Here is an 18,668-nt window from a genome sequence, read left to right as displayed (position 1 = left end):
ATTAAATACCCTAACTTATTGTAATGTAGAGTGTAAGTAAATGATATCATTTTGTGGTGTTACAAGTTGCAAAAATTAAACGATAGTAGGAATAAAGTATAAGAAAACATATATAAATAGTTCCGTGAAAAAAAGTTACAGAATATATCTCTGTAAGTTTATGTGTTTGTGTTGTTTGTTTAACCACACAAAGAAATATAACACACTGTTCGTAATTCCTTGTTTTTGTATGAAAAAATAGAATGGCAGACTAGGAGGCCATGCATTCTTACAGAGAGAGAGAGAGTGAAAGGGATTCTCTGTAATTAGTAATTACCTCTTTAAAATTTTTGGAAGTGGACTTGGAGCATAGCTCTGTGGTAGAGCACTTGACTAGCATTAGCATACATGAGGCCCTGGGATCAATCCTCAGCACCACAAAAAAATAAATAAATATATATATTTTTTTCTTGCCCATGTTAAACTGTACTCAGAATTTAAGGTCCACTGAGAGAGAGAATCTTATTTACTTAACAAGGAAAATATAGTGAAAGAAGTTTAAACTGAACAAGTAATGAAATTTATGTGCATGTATATACACACACATACATGCACATATGTGTATGCATGTTTGTATATACATATGTGTGTATGTATATATAGAAGAAAGAGGAGGAGAAGAAGAAGAACGACAAGAAAAATAAGAACAAGAACAAGAATTATTCAAAGGATTCAGAGAAGATTGCAGAGTAGAGATCTGGAGCCAAGAATCCCTTCCACACCCAGGTAAGAGCTACAGGAGGAAGACTTGGATGGCAAATCACAGTCAATTTCGTCCAAAGACAAAGAAGTAATCCTGAAAGCAATTATAAAAGTTGGTATAGCTGAGGTTTGTAACTCCACATTTTGTTTTCAACTGAAGAGACTAATGCATCAAAATGTGTTCGTTTATGTTTTGAGATACACAATGTACACAGACACAGTTTTGTGACATCAACTAAAAGAGGTGGGGTGGAGCAGTCATGAAGTGGAGTTTTTGTATGTCATTGAGGTTAAAATGGTATAAATTCAAATTACAGTGTTATAACTTTAAGGTGTTAAATTAAATTCCCATGGTAACCACAAAGAAAATAGGTACAGAACAAACACAAAAGGAGATGAAAAGAGAATTAAAATATTTCGCTAGGAAAACACAAAAGACAGTAATTTAGGAAATGAGGAATCAAAACTTTCCAGCATATAGAAACATGATCCAACCACAGGCTGTCTATGAGAGACTGACTTCAGATCTCAAAGCACAAGTAGACTGAAAGTGAAGGACATAAAGACATTAACAATAAGACCGCTAAAAATCTTAGTAACGCCTCTTCCAATTATCTACCTCATGAAGATATCTGAATTTCCACATTCTCTGCAATATTACAAAAACTGAGATAAAGAAACAACCAAAGTTTCTGTCAACAGGTGAAAGGATAAAGAAACGTGTCATGCACACTCACGCACACACAGACACACACACGAGGAATATGATTCAGCTTTAAAATAGAAGATCATGCCATTTGTCACAACATGAATGATTCTGGAAGTTATTATGCTGAGTAAAATAACCCATACAGGGAGAGACAGGGAAAGAAGGTCAGTCAAACACACAAGTTACCAGAGACACCTCAGTGGGGAGGAAATGAGGGGTGTAGGTCAAAGGACATCAAGTAGCAGATATGTAGGCTGAGTCCAGAAACCCCACCTAAAACATGAGGACTATACTTAATTTGTGTTATACTTTGAGTTTTTGTTGAAAGAGTAGATTCTAGGTGCCCTTAACCACCCCCCCGGCACACACACACACACACACACACACACACACACAAATGGACAACAATATGAGATGACAGGTGTATATATATATATATATATATATACATAGATATATATCAAAATATCATGTTGCATGACTTAAATATACGATAAAAAATTCTAAAAGAATGTAAAGGGATTGAAAAAGATATTTGAGGCAAACAATAACCAAAAAGGAACAGAGTTGTCTCTACTAATATCAGACAAAAACACTGTACATTAAAAAAAAGTTTATAAGTGACAAAGGACTTAAAATATTCATAAAAGGGTCAAAACAGCAAAAATATATAACAATTTAAAATATTTATATACCTAATAGATTTTCAAAATATATGGAACAAAAATTGATAGAATTGAGGGGAGAAATACACAGCCCCATAAAAATAGTTAGAGACTTTATATCCCATTTTCAGTAATGGTTAAAACCATCAGAGAGCAAGTAAGGAAGGAGATGACTTAAACAACTCAGCAAACAAACTAGACCTGACGGGGTAGACAATTGTACACGCTACAATAGCAGGTTATGCATTCTTGAGCAGAAAGGGGACAGTTTCCAGAGGAGACCACACATTAGGCCTCATGTTTAGTCTCAATAGTCTTAAAAATGTAGATAGAATTATACAAAATATTTTCTATGACCACAATAAAATGAAGTTAGGAATCAATAACAGAAGTAAAACATTGAAAATTAACAAATTTGTGGAAATTAGACAACACACACTCAACCAGTGGATGGGGAGACAATATCCTTAAGATGCCAACCCACCAGGCCATGCGCGGTGGTAAAACTGTAATCCCAGCAGCTCAGGAGGCCAAGGCAGGAGGAACACAAGTTCAAAGCCAGTCTCGGCAATAGTGAGGCACTAAACAACTGGGTGAGACCCTGTCTCTAAGTAAAATGCAAAACAGGGGATGTGGCTCAGTTGTTGAGTGCCCATGAGTTCAATCCCCAGGAACCCCCCAAAATAAAGATGCAATAGTACCCAAAGTGATCTACAGAGTGGATGCAATCCCTATCAAAATCCCAAGGACATTGTGTATAGAAATAGAAAATTTCATCCTAAAATATATACAGAATCTCACGTACAGAGCTGGGGGACTTGCGGTTTCTGATTTCATGGCTTACTGCAAATCTGCATTAGTGAAGACAGTGTGGCATTGGCATCAGATAGGCACCTGGACTTGGAAGGCCACAGACGTGTATGGTGCACTGGTTTTCAACAGGGAGGCAGGACCAGTCAACAGGGAAGAGACAGGCTTTGCAACAAATGGTGGTGGGAAAACCTGATATCTACAGGCAAAAGAGTGAAGTGGGACTTTGACCTAACACCAGGTATAAAAATTGGTCAATAAGGACCAAGGATTTAAATGTATGACCTAAAATTATAAAACACTTGGAAAAAAAATATAGGCCCAAAGCTGCACAGCATTAGGTTTGGCAAATGAATTCTTGAATGTGATACCAAAGTCTCAGGAAAGAGAAGAAAATTGAACTTCATGAAAATTAAATCATTTTGTGAATCAAAAACTACTGTCAACAGAGTAAAAAGGAAATCCACAGAATGGAAGAACATACTTGGAAATCATTCACCTGATAAGAGATTAATATCCAAAATACAGAGAGAACTCCTAAAACTCAAAAATATCAACAATAACAACAAAATAATCTGATTCAAAAAGGAGCAAAGACATGAACAGGCATTTAAATGGCCAATATTCACATGAAAAGATGCTCAATATCACTAATCAATAAGAAACTGAAAATCAAAACTACAATGATTTCCTGTTTTCCCAGTACCATTTGTTAAAGAGGCTATCTTTTCTCCACTGCATGTTTTTGGTGCCTTTGTCTAGTATGAGACAACTGTATTTATGTGGGTTTGTCTCTGTGTCCTCTATACTATACCATTGGTCTACCTGTCTATTTTGGTGCCAGTACCATGCTGTTTTGTTCATAGGGCTCTGTAGTATAGTTTAAGTTCTGGTATTGTGATGCCTCCTGCTTTACTTTTCTTACTATGGATTGCTTTGGCTATTCTGGATCTCTTATTTTTCCAAATGAATTTTATGATTACTTTTTCTGTTTCTATGAAGAATGGCATTGGGATTTTAATAGGAATTGTATTGAATCTGTATACTGCTTTTGGTAGTATGGCCATTTTGATCATGTTAATTCTGCCTATCCAAGAACATGGGAGATCTTTTCATCTTCTAAGGTCTTCAATTTCTTTCTTTAGTGTTCTGTAGTTTTCATTATAGAGGTCTTCCATAGGTAGTCAAACGAAATTCAATCCCCATTTCCCACCCTGCTCAAAACTCAACTCAAAGAGGATCAAGGACCTAGGAATTAGTCCAGAGACCCTGTGCCTAATAGAAGAAAACATAGGCCCAAATCTTCATCATGTTGGCTTAGGACCTGATTTCCTAACCAAGACTCCTAAAGCACAAGAAATAAAATCAGGAATCAATAAATGGGATGGATTCAAACTAAAAACCTTCTTCTCAACAAAGGAAACAATCAATAATGTGAAAAGAGAACCTACAGAGTGGAAGAAAATCTTTACCACACACACATCAGACAAAGCACTAATCTTCAGGATATATATAGAACTCAAAAAACTTAACAATGAAACAACAAATCACCCAATCGATAAATGGGCTAACGAATTGAACAAACACTTCACAGAAGAAGAAATATAATTGATCAGCAAATACATGAAAAAATGTTTATCATCTCTTGCAATTAGATAAATGCAAATCAAAACTACTCTAAGATTTCATCTCACTCCACTCAGAATGGCAATTATCAAGAATACAAGTAATAATAAGTATTGGTGAGGATGTGGGGAAAAGGTACACTCATACATTGCTGGTGGGACTTCAGATTGGTGCAACCACTATGGAAAGTAGTATGGAGATTCCTAAGAAAACTTGGAATGAAACCACCATTTGACCCAGTTATCCCACTCCTTGGTTTATACTCAAAGAACTTAAAATCAACATACTATAATGATGCAGCCACATCAATGTTTATAGCAGCTCTATTCACAGCTAAACTGTGGAACCAACTAGATGCCCTCAACAGATGAATGGATAAAGAAAATGTGGCATATATGTACAATGGAATATTACTCAGTCTCAAAGAAAAATGGGGCTGGGGAGATAGCTCAGTTGGTAGAGTGCTCACCTCGCAAGCACAAGGCTCTGGATTCAATCCCCAGCACCGCAAAAAAAAAAAAAAAAAAAAAAAAAAAAAAAAAGAAAAGGAAAGAAAAAAAGAATCAAAGAAAAATGAAATTATGGCATGTGATTGTAAATGGAAGGAGTTGGAGAATGTCATGCTAAGTGAAATGAGCTAATCCCAAGAAAACAAAGGCCAAATGTTTTCTCTGATATGCAGATGCTGATTCATAATGGGAGCCAGAGGTCTAGGGAAGAATGAAGGAACACTGGATTGGGCAGAGGGGAGGGGCAGGGGTGTGGAGGTAGGAAGGGGTGGAAAGAGACTCACATTATTACCCAAAGTACATATATTATTGCACTAAAGTTGTGACTCTGCACCATATACAGCCAGAGAATGAGGAGTTGTGCTCCATTTGTGTACCATAAGTTGAAATACATTCTGCTGTCATATATAAATAATCAGAACAAAAAAAAAATCTACCATGAGATATCACCAGCCATCAGGATGGCTACTACTAAGGAAAGCAAAACAAACATAAAAATAGAAAATAGCAAGTGTAGGCAGGAACGTGGAGAAAACAGAAACTTCCTGTACTGTGGGTGGAATGTAAAATGTATACCCTGTAAAAAACACTATGCCAGTTCCTCAGAAAGTTAGGAATAGGATTACCCAGTAATCCCATTTTTCCCATATGTACCCAGAAGGATTGAAAGCAAGGTCTTGATGAAATACTTGTATTGCCATGTTCACAGCATAATTCATAATAACTAAAATGCAGAAACAATCCAAGTGTCCATTGCAGATAAATGGAAAAGCAAAATGTGGTCTACAAAGCCAGTGAAATATCACTCAGCCTTAAACAAGGAAGGAAATTCTAATACAGGTGACAACAAGGTGAACTCTGAAGACATTTTGCTAAGTGAAATAAGTCACAAAAAGACCAATACTGTATGATTCCAATTTCATGAGATAATCAGAGTTGGAAAAGAGAGAGAGAGAGAGAGAAAGTACAGTGGTGGTCACCAAGTGCTACAGGGAAAGAGGAATGGGGAGTTACTTTTTAATGGTTATACAGCTTCAGTTTTTTTTTTTTTGTTTTTTTTTTGTGGTGCTGGGGATTGAATCCAGGGCCTTAGTGCTTGTAAGGCAAGCACTCTACCGACTGAGCTATCTCCCCAGCCCTACAGCTTCAGTTTTGCAAGATGAAAAGAATTCTGGAGATGGATGGTGGAGCTGGTTGCACAGCCATATGAATATACATAATACTTCTGTACATTTAAAAATGGTTAAGAAGGCAATTTTACATGTATTTTACCAAAGTTTTTAAAAGTGGGGAAAGAAAGGTTTACAATTAGACATATTGCCAACAAGTTAATTTTCTTTTCTTTCTTTTTTTTTTTTGCGGTGCTGGGGACAAGTTGATTTTTTATGTTTTCAATATAGAGAGAGAACAAAAGGGGAAATTATGTTTTACCTAACATATGTACCATGCTCTCCTGATATTTACCAGTACTTAATTTCTGAAAGAGCTTTGCTAATACTAAAAGAAGCAGCTCAGGAGGCTGAAGAAGGAGGATCATGAGTTCAAAGCCAGTCTCAGTATCTTAGCGAGGACCTAAGCAACTTAGTGGGTCATTGTCTCTAAATTAAAAAAAAAAAAAAAAAAAAAAAAAAAATATATATATATATATATATATATATATATATATATATATATATGGGATTGGTGGAGTGCTGGGGGTGTGGCTCAGTGGTTAAGTGCCCCTGTGTTTAATCCCTGTACCAAAAAAGAAAGGAAGGAAGGAAGGAAGAAAGGGAAGGAGGGAGGGAAGGAGGGAAAGAAAGGAAGAAAAGATAAACCAAAATGAACTTAATTTTTGTCCATACACTGGACAATTTATATAAATAAGTAATAGTCAATGCAATCTTATATTTTACAGGCAGACACACAAAAAGCAGCATTTATAATGAATAGTCAACTAAGCAATATGGTAAGCAGTAGCAACTAGGGAAGTTGAGGCAGGAGGATTGCAAGTTTCAGGCTAGCCTTAGAAACAGCAAGACCTGATCTCAAAATAAAAAGTAAAAGAGGCTGAGGTTGGAACTCAGTAGTGAAGTGCTCCTGGGTTCAATACCCAGGGCCAAAGACAAGAGCAGTAAGTGTTAAGGGGAAAGAAGGGATTCGGGAGAAGCGGGTAGAGGTTATGGAAGGATTTAATAATGTGGCATCCCTGAGGAGGTGAAGCTGAAGTTCATGCACTCCCCCCAAAACCTGTTCTCCCATTTTTCTGGTGTTCACAGACACAACTGATTATTTTATTTTTTGATTCACACATAATATTTGTATGTATCTATGAAATAAAATGTGATGTTTTGATTTAAGCATACATCCGGTAGTGATCAACAGGGTAATTAACTTACCTATTATCTTAAACTTTCATCATTTCTTTATAATACATACATTCAAATTCCTCTCTTCTGCTTTGAGACGTAGTGAGTTTTTACTGACGTTACACACCCTACTGAGTCCAGAACTTACTACAGAGTTCAGAACTTACTTCTCCTAATAGGCAATAACATTGAACCCAGTGATTAACTTCTCCCCTTCCCTTCTCCCCTCTCTTGTTCCCAGTCTCTGATAACTTATTCTCTCCTCAATTTCTATGATATCAACTTTTTTAGATTCCCCTTTCAACTGAGATTATGCAGTGTTTATCTTTCTGGGCTTGACTTATTTCTTTTAATGTAATATCCTCCAGGTTCATCTATATTATTGACAGTAGTTCACATGTCTATGTCGCTAAGTGCTATGCCATTCCCTGTGTGTGTGTGTTTTATCTACTTAACGGCTCATTATTTGTTAAATGTAAAGAAAAATTATGAGAAGCTAATGTGACAACATAAAACTTCTATGAACTCTGAATATTGGGAACCCGGGTGTGTGTTCCATTCGTTTTAGTATTGTTTTGTAATTTTCAATTTTCCTCCCCAAAAAGAAACATGAGACAAGTGGGACTCATGAGCCTCAAGACAGGTCAAATAACCTTTCCAAAACCATAAAGCAAATTCCTGGTGAAAGAAGTCAATTCTGCCCCATCCCCATTCAAGCCAGACTAGAACCCCAAATAGAGACATCTTGGATTTACTCTGCCTTCAGAGGGCCTGAAATAGAGGAAATGCTCAATTTCCTCTTGGATTTGAAGGAACTGGGCTCCTTGAGGATAAATACCTTGCAGCGGAGTAGAGGGAGGGAGCCAGAGGGAGGGAGGAGGGTCAGGGAAAGGGAGGTACAGCAGAATGAAATTCACCAGACTGTGTCATGGGTATTACAATGGATTCCACTTCTATGCATAACCATCATGCGCCAAATAAAAAATAAATCAATAAAAAGGATAAATGCCTGAGTGGACTGCTGCATAATAGTTGAACAATAAGTGTGTTAAATTGCACTGAACTGCACCAAATCCATTCCAGTTGTTCTGAAGAGATGGGTCAGGATTCTCCTTCCTGAAAGTCATAGAAGAAATGGACCCTTCTCCGGGGCTCCTGAAACCCACACATCAGCAAGCTCCATGTGGTACAGTCTCTCAAACTGTCGTGGGTAAAGCAGTCCTCTTTCCAATCCATGTGGAAAGACGGAACTCAGAAAAATAAAATACAAGCAGACCTAAGGTCCTTTGTCACCTGAATATGTACTTCACTCTTTCCCACCCCAGGAAGCGCGACAGCGATGACCAAATGTATTGAGCAATTTATTATCATGAGTTATTTCATTCTATGCAAAGTATATTGAGGAAACATTTTCCTTCAAGAAAAACACATCTTAGGTAAGTTTTGAATAAGCGTCAGTAAATCCTTACTTGTATCAGAATCTTCCAGTATTTTCTGGCTTACCCCTTACTCCCTATGTACATATTTCCGTTAACGTGTCACTTTTCCAGGTGACAACTGGCCTAAAGAGGCCAGTTTCCCACAGCAATATGTCAGAAAAGATAAGCTTTCCTTGGTTACACACAGCTACACTTGGACTTTTAAACAGTGGACTTTCCAGTCTATTACATGCTTACAAAGCTTTGTTTTGCTGTCACTCGGGGGAAAATGTATACAAATCAATTGGGCTAGGATTTTTCCCTCTTTGAATTAACTAGAGAAATCTTTCTCTTCTCTGTTCCTTTTACTTACACAACTCATGGTCTGTTTGATTCCTCCGAATGGTACCAGACAAAGTATTGCCTGATCTTTCAAGTTGTAGTACGAGCGATGCTTTGGGCTCAAATCACTCATAGCTCTACAAATGAGAACAAATCATGGAACCCAAGCTAAAATAGCAAAGCAAATTGCCCCTACTTTTAATAATGCAGCTTAGCACACGGAGCACATAATGGCCTTTAAATTAAGAAATTAGTTACATTTCCTTGATAGCTTGAATTCTTATTAGCACAATTGGCATGCTAAACTTACTTGGCCACCTAATTATTCATAAAATAATCATTTTACATAGGATGCCTCATTTTCCACTAATTTTTCAGTTTTAAAAATAATATGATTATGACTTTATTAAATGGCATATGCCCAGCTTCTTATGTAAAAGGAAGAGAAAAGAAAAAGAAAAGGTCTTTGCCATGGGAGAGAAATTGGTAATTATGCTCTGCTAAGCACATCGCGGATGCCCAGCTGGCACAATTAAAGAAATAGCTGATCAGTTCCAGTTATTGATTCTGCTAACATGTTTGTTCACGGCTGCTTCTTGTCTAATTAGTTTTCTTCTGCTTTCATGGTCTAAAAGCATACCTTTCCAGACGGGGCTATTTTCAGACATTAGTGAGCAAGATTTCCTTTGGTTGCCTTCTACAATTTTTTTTTTTTTTTGATGCAATAGTTTGCCTATTCATTTATTCATTTAGCTCAGGGATGGCCTGAAAGCAAGACTTTTCTCTGAATTCCTTATTGAATTTCAAATCTGGATTTTACATGCCACCCTTTGTAAATGGATATATCAGTAGCACTGGTATAGCCACATTTAAAACTGTCATCGGAAAATGTTGTGGTACCAGGGCCGTCTCCACAAATTGGGGCGAGCTTGAAAACACCTACTCACTTGGGGAGGCTTTTGAGAAGCATTCACATTCGCTTCTGCTGAAAAGAAAGACGTAAGCCCAAGGTAATTTCCATTTCCCAAATGCAGATTGTACACGAAGGGAAAATGCTTTTGCCACTAACAAAATCAGGGGCAAAAATGCCTTGTTAATTTCCAAAAATAAAAACCTGTGGTCAGGGTCCTAGAAAACCTGCCTGATTCTGCTCTGTTGGAAGAGAAAATGCATATGGTATGGAATCTTTGCCTTTGTCAACGTTTATGGAATAAGCCTTTAAAATACGGCAACAGATGCTCCTGTGAAATGGATGCAGGGTGTCAGTGGCCCAGCAGAGCAGTTTACCAATAAAGCTCGCCCTGGCTCTGTGGCTGGGTTCAATAGCAACGGCAGCTGCCACGAGGCTCAGGGATTCTGGTTTGCTGTGGACGTTTTAATCACTCTCGTGCAGGCACAGAGTAAATGTTGCTCTTTTTAATAGTGCTAATTTTTATTTTTTCAATGCAAGATTTAGAAGCAAGGGCATTTGTTTACCTAAGCATTAAAATGAGACGGCAAGAAGCTTTTAGCATTCCGATAGGATGACTACTCTCCGTAAAAGAGGATGGTATGGATCCATTTTTATCGGGTGTTTTTACTGTTAATTGCTGATTTAGTTGGTCCTGTCGCTATAAACCTTTCAAACCATGGAGGATGAGCCAATTTTCCTTCTTCAACAAAAGAGCATCTTGCAGATTATAATATTCCATTAACTTTACAGTTTTACTTTAGCACCATATCGAGGCATTGGGACACGTTGATTCAAACGATAGAAAATTAATTTTCGCTTTTTTTATTATACTGGAAATGGAAAGCGACTGATGACATAGCTGCAGTAGCATAAAAATGACACAGAAATTATGAATTTTATTCCCTTCAGGGACAAGAGAGTGGACAGTTAAACAAGTTAACATTGCTCTCAAATTTATCCTAAAAGTTCACAGAAGACTCAAATTTGGAAGAAAAAAAAAAAAAAGTCTAAAAAGGTTTAACCAAAAAAAAAAAAAAAAGGTTTAACCTTTAAAATTTTTGCCGTTAGACTCATTAAATTAAGGTCTGAAAATTATATAGAAGAGGAATGAAAATGATTGACCAGGACCCAGCAGCAAATACCTGCAGGTAAAAAGATCTTCCCAAAAGCAGATGGAGATACAAGGTTATAATTGGCCAGCTGTGGTTCAAGGGCCAAATTTGCCCACTACCCACTTTTTTAAATAAAGTTTTATTGGAACTCAGCCACACTCATTTACATACTTTCTACAGCTGCTTTTGCAGTACAACAACAGACCTGAGTAGCCTAAAATATTTGCCAGTTTCTTTTTAAATATTTTATTTGTTCTTTTTAGTTATACATGACAGTAGAACATATTTTGACATCATACATACATGGAGTATAACTTCCCATTATTGTCGTTGTACATGATGTGAAGTTACACTGGTCGTGTGCTCATATATGAGCATAGGAAAGTGATGTACGATTCATTCCACTGTCTCTCGCATTCCCATCCCTATTCTTTTCCCCTCATTCCCCCCTGTTGAGTCTGGTGAACCTCCACTCCTTCCCCTGTTGTGTATATATATCACATTTTCTTTATCCATTCATCTGTTGAAGGGGCACCTAGGTTGGTTCCATGACTTAGCTATCATACCACTGGGTTAATTCAGGTCATGTTTGCCAACTCCCTGTCTCAAGCATAAAATGTTTAACTTTGTCCAATAATAATACTACTACTAATAAACACAGATAGAAGATCAAAGCTTTTTTGCCCTTTGTTTTGTTTTGTTTTTTTCTTTTTTGGATACTGGGGATTGAACTCAGGGGCACTCAACCACTGAGCCACACCCCCAGTCTATTTTGTACTTTATTTAGAGACAGGGTCTCACTAAGTTGCTTAGCTCCTTGCTTTTGCTGAGGTTGGCTTTGAACTTGTGATCCTCCTTCCTCAACCTCCCGAGCCACTAGGGTTATAGGTGTGTGCCACCATACCTGGTTCCTTTTTTTTTTTTTTTTGGTACAACAAATAGATGTCTAGAAAATATTACTGATTTAAGGTACATGGTCATTTCCAAAGAAGAATATCAAAAAGAATAAAACTGTAAAGAAAAATTGAGACTCAGGAGCGTCATTGAAGAAATAAGCATACTGGTCTCTTCATTTCCTCAGATATCCAAAAAAACACTACAATCAGCAGGAGATCCTGTTCCGACCTTTTCTGTGTAGTTTATTGCCAATTGATAATGCTTCCCCTTTTTCAGCATTACCCAAATTTGCTCATATCTCTGCTCATGTCACCAGCTTTAGTCACTAGTAGGTGGACCTCTTGTAGGACTCAACGGTCCTCCTGCATTGTCCATGATACACATACTGAACCTCGAGTGAGTCCACCTCTGGCGTCATCATCCCCTGTGACTGGAAGTCTCTACTTGCTTTCCCTTTCCCTCATTCCCACTTCAAATGTGTAGTCCTTCCAGGGTCTCCTTCCCCCTCTTAATACCTGTTCAGGATCCAAACTCCTTTCATCAGGATGGAGGAGTGACTGATCTCATGAAGACCAGGCTCCTTCCCTCCGAAAGCATTTGATTTTATTGCAGGAGTCAGAGATATAGACACCTTAGCTGCCCCATCCACACTTCAGGCTTTGAGAAGGGGAAAGTCTTCCTGGGGATGCTTCTCCAGAGGGCAGGCTGTAAGAGTGGGATGATGAGGTTTGCACCATCTTCCTCATGCTACTCAAACCTTTGACCAAGTTACTGCCCACACCTAAGACCTGTGCACCTACCATACCCTTTCTCTGCTACCATGGCTCCCAGCCTGATGTGTCCCATGGTTGTGAGGCACCAGTATCCAAATGTCCCCATAAACTGTGAAATTCTCAAAGGAAGAGATGATTCTCACATTCACCCCTGTCTCCCCAGGACGGGGCACAGCAGCAGGTCTAAAGCACAGGTCAGGGAATATTTGAATAGATGAGCATCTTCTGCTTCTTGAAATTCCCCTTGTCTACCCTGCTGACTCAGAGTAAAGGTCAAAGCTCTGGTTGGGAACAAAGTGCTCTGACATGGACCTTCGCTCCTTGACCGTGGCTCCAGGCACACGACCTGCCCACTCCCTGTCCGGTCTGCCATCTCAAGGTCTTGGCACTTCTTGGTTCTTCTGCTTGCTTGTACCCAAAGTGTATCACTTTCACTTCCTGCCAATTTTAATCTTCCCCATCAGCCTCCATCCTCTGAGACTGGCTTTGTCATTGCATCTGACACCTTCTAAGATAATACCTGCCATACCTATTTAATCTTCCAGCACTGTATTTCTCTCCATGAGAATATAAATGCCACAGGAACAGGGCACTCGTTTGTTTCTTCCTGTCTTCCCAGGGTGCGGGTCGGTGCCTGGTGTCCATCAGGTACTCCATAAGTACTTCCAGAGTGAATCGCTTCCCAAACATGGGAACAAGAAGCAGGCTCACCAGTGCCCACACTGGGCCCCTTGACCCCACATTTTAAGCACACACACACAAAGCTCATTAATAAGAGTGGTTCTCTTCCCTCCTTCCCCTATGGCATTTTGTATTCCCTGGTCTTCATCCCACCTTCCCCCTGGAAGACTTCTCTGATGAAGAGAATGCTTCCTCCCATTCCAAACTCCATATGCAGGCAGACCTTTGTTTTGATGGACTCCTTAGGCCCATGCAACATGGCTGCCCAGCTGCCTGAGAAGCCACAGGAGCTATACCATGGGTGGTCTTGGCCCATCCCCACCAGGTTCCAGATGGCACAGATCTTCCCAAGAGCAAATCTAATATATGTAGAGTCGGAACAGACCACAGTGCTCTGTGCTTACAGAGGAGAGGACCTCTACAGAGTGATCCTTATTATGTGGCCATATGACAGTCTCTCCCCTGACATATGGGCTGGGAATTGGGATGGCTGTCACCCCACTTAGTTCCTAAATTGCTAAAGGGCAAAAGAGCATTTCTCTGGACCAGGTGAAACCTCACAGTGGCTGGCAGGATGCTTTCCTCCATTAAGTGCTCTGAGCAGAGATACTGATGGACAATAGAAGTGAGGAAGCAAAAGACAAATATGGCCGTGGCTTAGACATTTGCCTAGAATTATGTCCCCACCCACTGTATGTGATGGCCCTAGCCAAAAATGGCCTGTGTACACAGGAAGAGCTGTTTTCACAACACGTGCAATAAGTGCACAGAGAGAGGCAAATGGGATGAATGTGCCCACATAGAGAAAACCCGAGCTACTTTTATGTCTAAATGACTTCATGGTCTTTTCTGGTAACATCCAGCATGCACCAAATATTCACAGGAAAACTTATTCATCTACTTCTGTAATTTTTTAAATTTTTATACATAATGAAGTTTTCCCTTTCTAGCATTATAAGATGTAGAATTTCCAGAAGCAGCGTCTAATCTCAAAACTTCTAAATAAATTTAAATGCAATTAAGCTAATTTAGCTCTTCTTTGTGATCTCATGTGTTTATTTTCCAACTGGAAAAAATAAGGGTAGGGTTGGGGAGATAGCTCAGTTGGTAGGCTGCTTGCCTCACAAGCGCAAGGCTCTGGGTTCAAATCCCCAGCACTGCAAAAAAATAAAATAAAATAAAATAAAAAGTAAGTCCACATTACATGAGTCCTGATGAAAAATAAAAACAAACACAAAACTATAAACGATTAAAAGATTCCAAGAGTTTACTCTGGGGAGCAAGAGACCGAGCTGTCCTTTTGGATATCCAGCTCCAGAGGCTGTGCTAGGGTCCTTCCAGCTCCTGGGCACTCCGCAGCTCTCAGTCCTTACTCCCTCCACTGCCCAAGTACCCTTCTTATCAACTTGTGGGTAATGAGCCAAAATGTCACACTGAGGAGATGGGCACCCCCTGCCCTGCAGTCCGTCACTGCAGCCACCCACCTCTCCACCCAGGATCACTCTCCAGCCCTGCAGATCCTCCCCATGCCGGTCCCTGCTGTTCCCCTGCACCTGTCCCAGGGCCTCCGTGTGCTCCTTACTCCAGACTCCCTACCCTGGTCTCTGTTCTCATGACAGCAAGCACCCTGCTCCAAGCCCTGAATCTTCCTGCGCTGGCCATAGGAAACCCCACTCGTTACTTCAAGCCTACAACTAACACAGGCAGGTTGAATGAAAGGAGAAGAAACTCAGCAGTGATTGGAGGCTGCTGCTCCAGGCTTGCGCGTTCCTGGAACTCACTTCAGCACCAGCAGCAGGCAGCGTGCTGCTGCAGAGGACCTGGTTATGCATGCTTGGGAAGGAGTCTTCTCCACCATCCACAAAAAGAGCCTCGGTAAGGAAGTGGGGGTGGAGGAAGGGGGAGTAATCCCCACCAATACGCACTCCAGTTCACCAGAGAATGGAATCACTTCACAACTGTTGGAAACGTTCAAAGTGGTTGATGGTGAACAACCCAATTGAAAACCACTTGCCTGAAACATCACACCAGACTCTTCCTTTCATTGAGGTTCATATCTGATGACACTGACACCACTGGAGTCAACTAATCCCTCTTTCACATCTATTGGCCAAACTCTGTCATCCCCAAATTCAAACGCTGCAATCCTAATCTTCAAGGCCTCATATTGTGACTAACCCTATTTGGAGATAGAGCCTTTAAAGAGGTGACTGAGCTAGAACAAGTTCACTAGGGTAGACTGTAACCCGATATGTCTGGTATGCTTGTGAGAGATCAGAACACAGACACTTTCGCAGGGAAGATCAGGTAAAGACAGAAGATGGCGTTTACAAGCCAAGCAGAGATGCCGCAAAGGGAACCAACCCCGCTGACCTTGGTCTCAGGCTTTGAGCTTCAAGTTGTAAGAATGCAGGTTCAGTTGTTTAAGCCATCCAGTTGTCGTACTTGTAATAGCAGCTCTGGCAAACTCACAGAGTACCGCAAACAGTAATTCATCAAGGGGATATTTCCCAGCTCCTCTCAGGAGGAGAGGTTTGTCCACGAGGCCAGCATCTGGGGTATGAAGTGAAATGTTCAACCTCCATGCCATTTCCTTAAAGGTACTCTCTTCTTTCATCTCACCCTGAGTCTTAGTGCAGAAATGGTGGCCAGTCTAATGTTAGGATAAGAACATAACCTTCAGTATTTCAGATACAGAGAGGAAAGGAGCCTCTACCTAATATAGCAGAGCTGCTCCAGATTCTGGGTAATTTATACTGTGACATAAGAAAAATATGGACTTCTATCTTAGTTAAGTCACTAAGTTTGGGGTTTTCTATTACAGCAGACTAGACTATAACTTAGTTTCAACTCAAGTGGTCGTGAGAAAATAAAATAGATAAAAAATATGAAAAAAAGAGAAGAAAGAGTGAAAAACTTCCCATGTACACAACTGATCCATGAACTGATTTATCTCTTAAGGTCAACACTTTTCTAAAAATCAGTACAAGGAAGACAGATGACCAAATCGAAAAATGGACAAGGTTCTTTAAAAGGTTCTTCACATGGGCTGGGGAGGTAGCTCAGTCGGTAGAGTGCAAGCACAAGTCCCTGAGTTCGATCCCCAGCACCACACACACACAAAAAAAGTTCTTCACAAAAGATGTGCGTTTGGATACCACACAGATGAACAGGTTCTCAATTTCGATAGTTTTGGAATGACCGCAATACAACACTCTATGACCCCCAAACCTCCAGAGTGATTAAAATTAAAACCGTTGATAACACCAAATGTTGTTAGAGATGTGAAGCAACTGGAATTTTCTGATGCTGTCTTCCGGTGGAAAAATCAGGAGGTGCAATCATGTTTGAAAATTCTTTGGCAGTGTCCACTGTAAGAATGTTCATATGCATGTGCCATGTCACACCAATTGTAGCACCTACACACGTGTGTGTTTCCCAAAAGACATATGTTAGAATGTCCGTAACAACTTTATTCATACTAACCCTAAACTGGAAGTATACGAAAAAACATCAATAGTAGAATAGATGGATAGGTAATGTGCACAAAGGAACACCAACAAGAAACAACACTGAAAAGACTGGTCCTAGATGAGTATCACAGACGTAATGCCAAGTGACAAAAGCCAGACACAATGAGTGGAGAAACTTCCAACCATTGAACCAGGCAGTTTTTCAGCCTCACTGAGTTCCAGATTCTAGTAAATTCCAGCCAGTTCTTCCTTTTTGCTGCTTCATCCTTTCATAACAACATACACATGCACCATTTGAATGCAGATATTCAAGATTTAATCAAAGATAAATTCTTCCTTCTAATCTAGTATAACCAAATAAAATAGAAAATGGGAGTTGATTGGCACATTATCATAGGTCCTAAGGGAGGGAAACTTTACAAGTGGCAAATTCCTAACAGGCAAGTTAGGGAGCCTGACATTACAGAGCAGAGAAAGTAAGCTTTCAGGGTCTCTGTGCCTGGCAGGAAGCTGGGGCTACCTGGAAGGGCTGCAGCTGATTGGCACAGTCTAACTGGGCAGAGGAAAGTGTAGGTAACAGGAGTAGAGAAGCCAGGTCTTCATGAGAGGTAACCTGAACACACAGCAGGATGGAACATGCTTAGAAAACAAGACTTTGGAGGTAGAAGTTCTGGGTTTTAATCAAGACTCTGTCTGGGTAACCTTGGGAAATTATTTTACCTTTCTACGCTTCTGTCTACCAAATGAGGAGAATAGTTGTCTCCATCTTAGAGTAATTTTATGAGGATTAAATGAGGCAATGGGGTACATGAAATACCCATAGTTCTCAGTAAATTTAAGCTCTAATCATTTCTGTAATCACTACTAATTTCACTATTATCATTATTATCCCATGCACAGCCTAGCAGGGTTATTACCATTAAGCTACATGACTCACTGTAGTTGTATTTTTCATGATGCATAAAATGCTTGTGTATCTAATATTTCTGATTTCATGTTTAGAAGATTTATTAACTGAGGCATCATTGTGCTGCTAACACTTTGAATTATATTCTAGTTGTCCTGATTATATTCACATGATACAAGTGCCCTTGAGAGGCCCCGTCCTACTAAGCAAACATAAAACAACAGGAAATGTCATTTGCCTTTTGTTACCAGACCGTACAGTTTGAGCTCCCTCTGTCTATGTGACTCTGTCCAACATAGAAAGGAAAACAAGAACAATTATCCAAATAACTCAAAAAGCTAGCAACTGGCTACAAATGAATTAAAAGGAGAACTTTATTAAATTATATTTTCTATAACGAGGTTCGGCCTAGAGCTGTTCAACTTAACAATTTCTTACAGTTGTGCCACCTTTTTGTGCCTGTTAATTCTGCTTTTACTTGCTTTTGTAAAATGATATTTAGTGTTTGCCTAAATAGGTCTCTAAAATATGGAAATCTTGTTTAGAGACAGGGCTTTATAGAGAAATACCTGTGATCATGCTCACAGGCGAAGATCATTAGAAATAAAAACCCTCTGGCTTGCTACAAATTGTAATTCCTAATCCTACCCCCAAAGAAAGGTGCATGTTTTCTATTGCGGTCTGAATTTATGAGCTGTTTTGGAT

This window comes from Sciurus carolinensis, chromosome 3 (assembly GCF_902686445.1).
Source record: "Sciurus carolinensis chromosome 3, mSciCar1.2, whole genome shotgun sequence".
Lineage (NCBI taxonomy): Eukaryota > Metazoa > Chordata > Mammalia > Rodentia > Sciuridae > Sciurus > Sciurus carolinensis.
The sequence above is the reverse complement of the archived record's forward strand: the minus strand, read 5'-3'. Positions refer to the sequence as shown.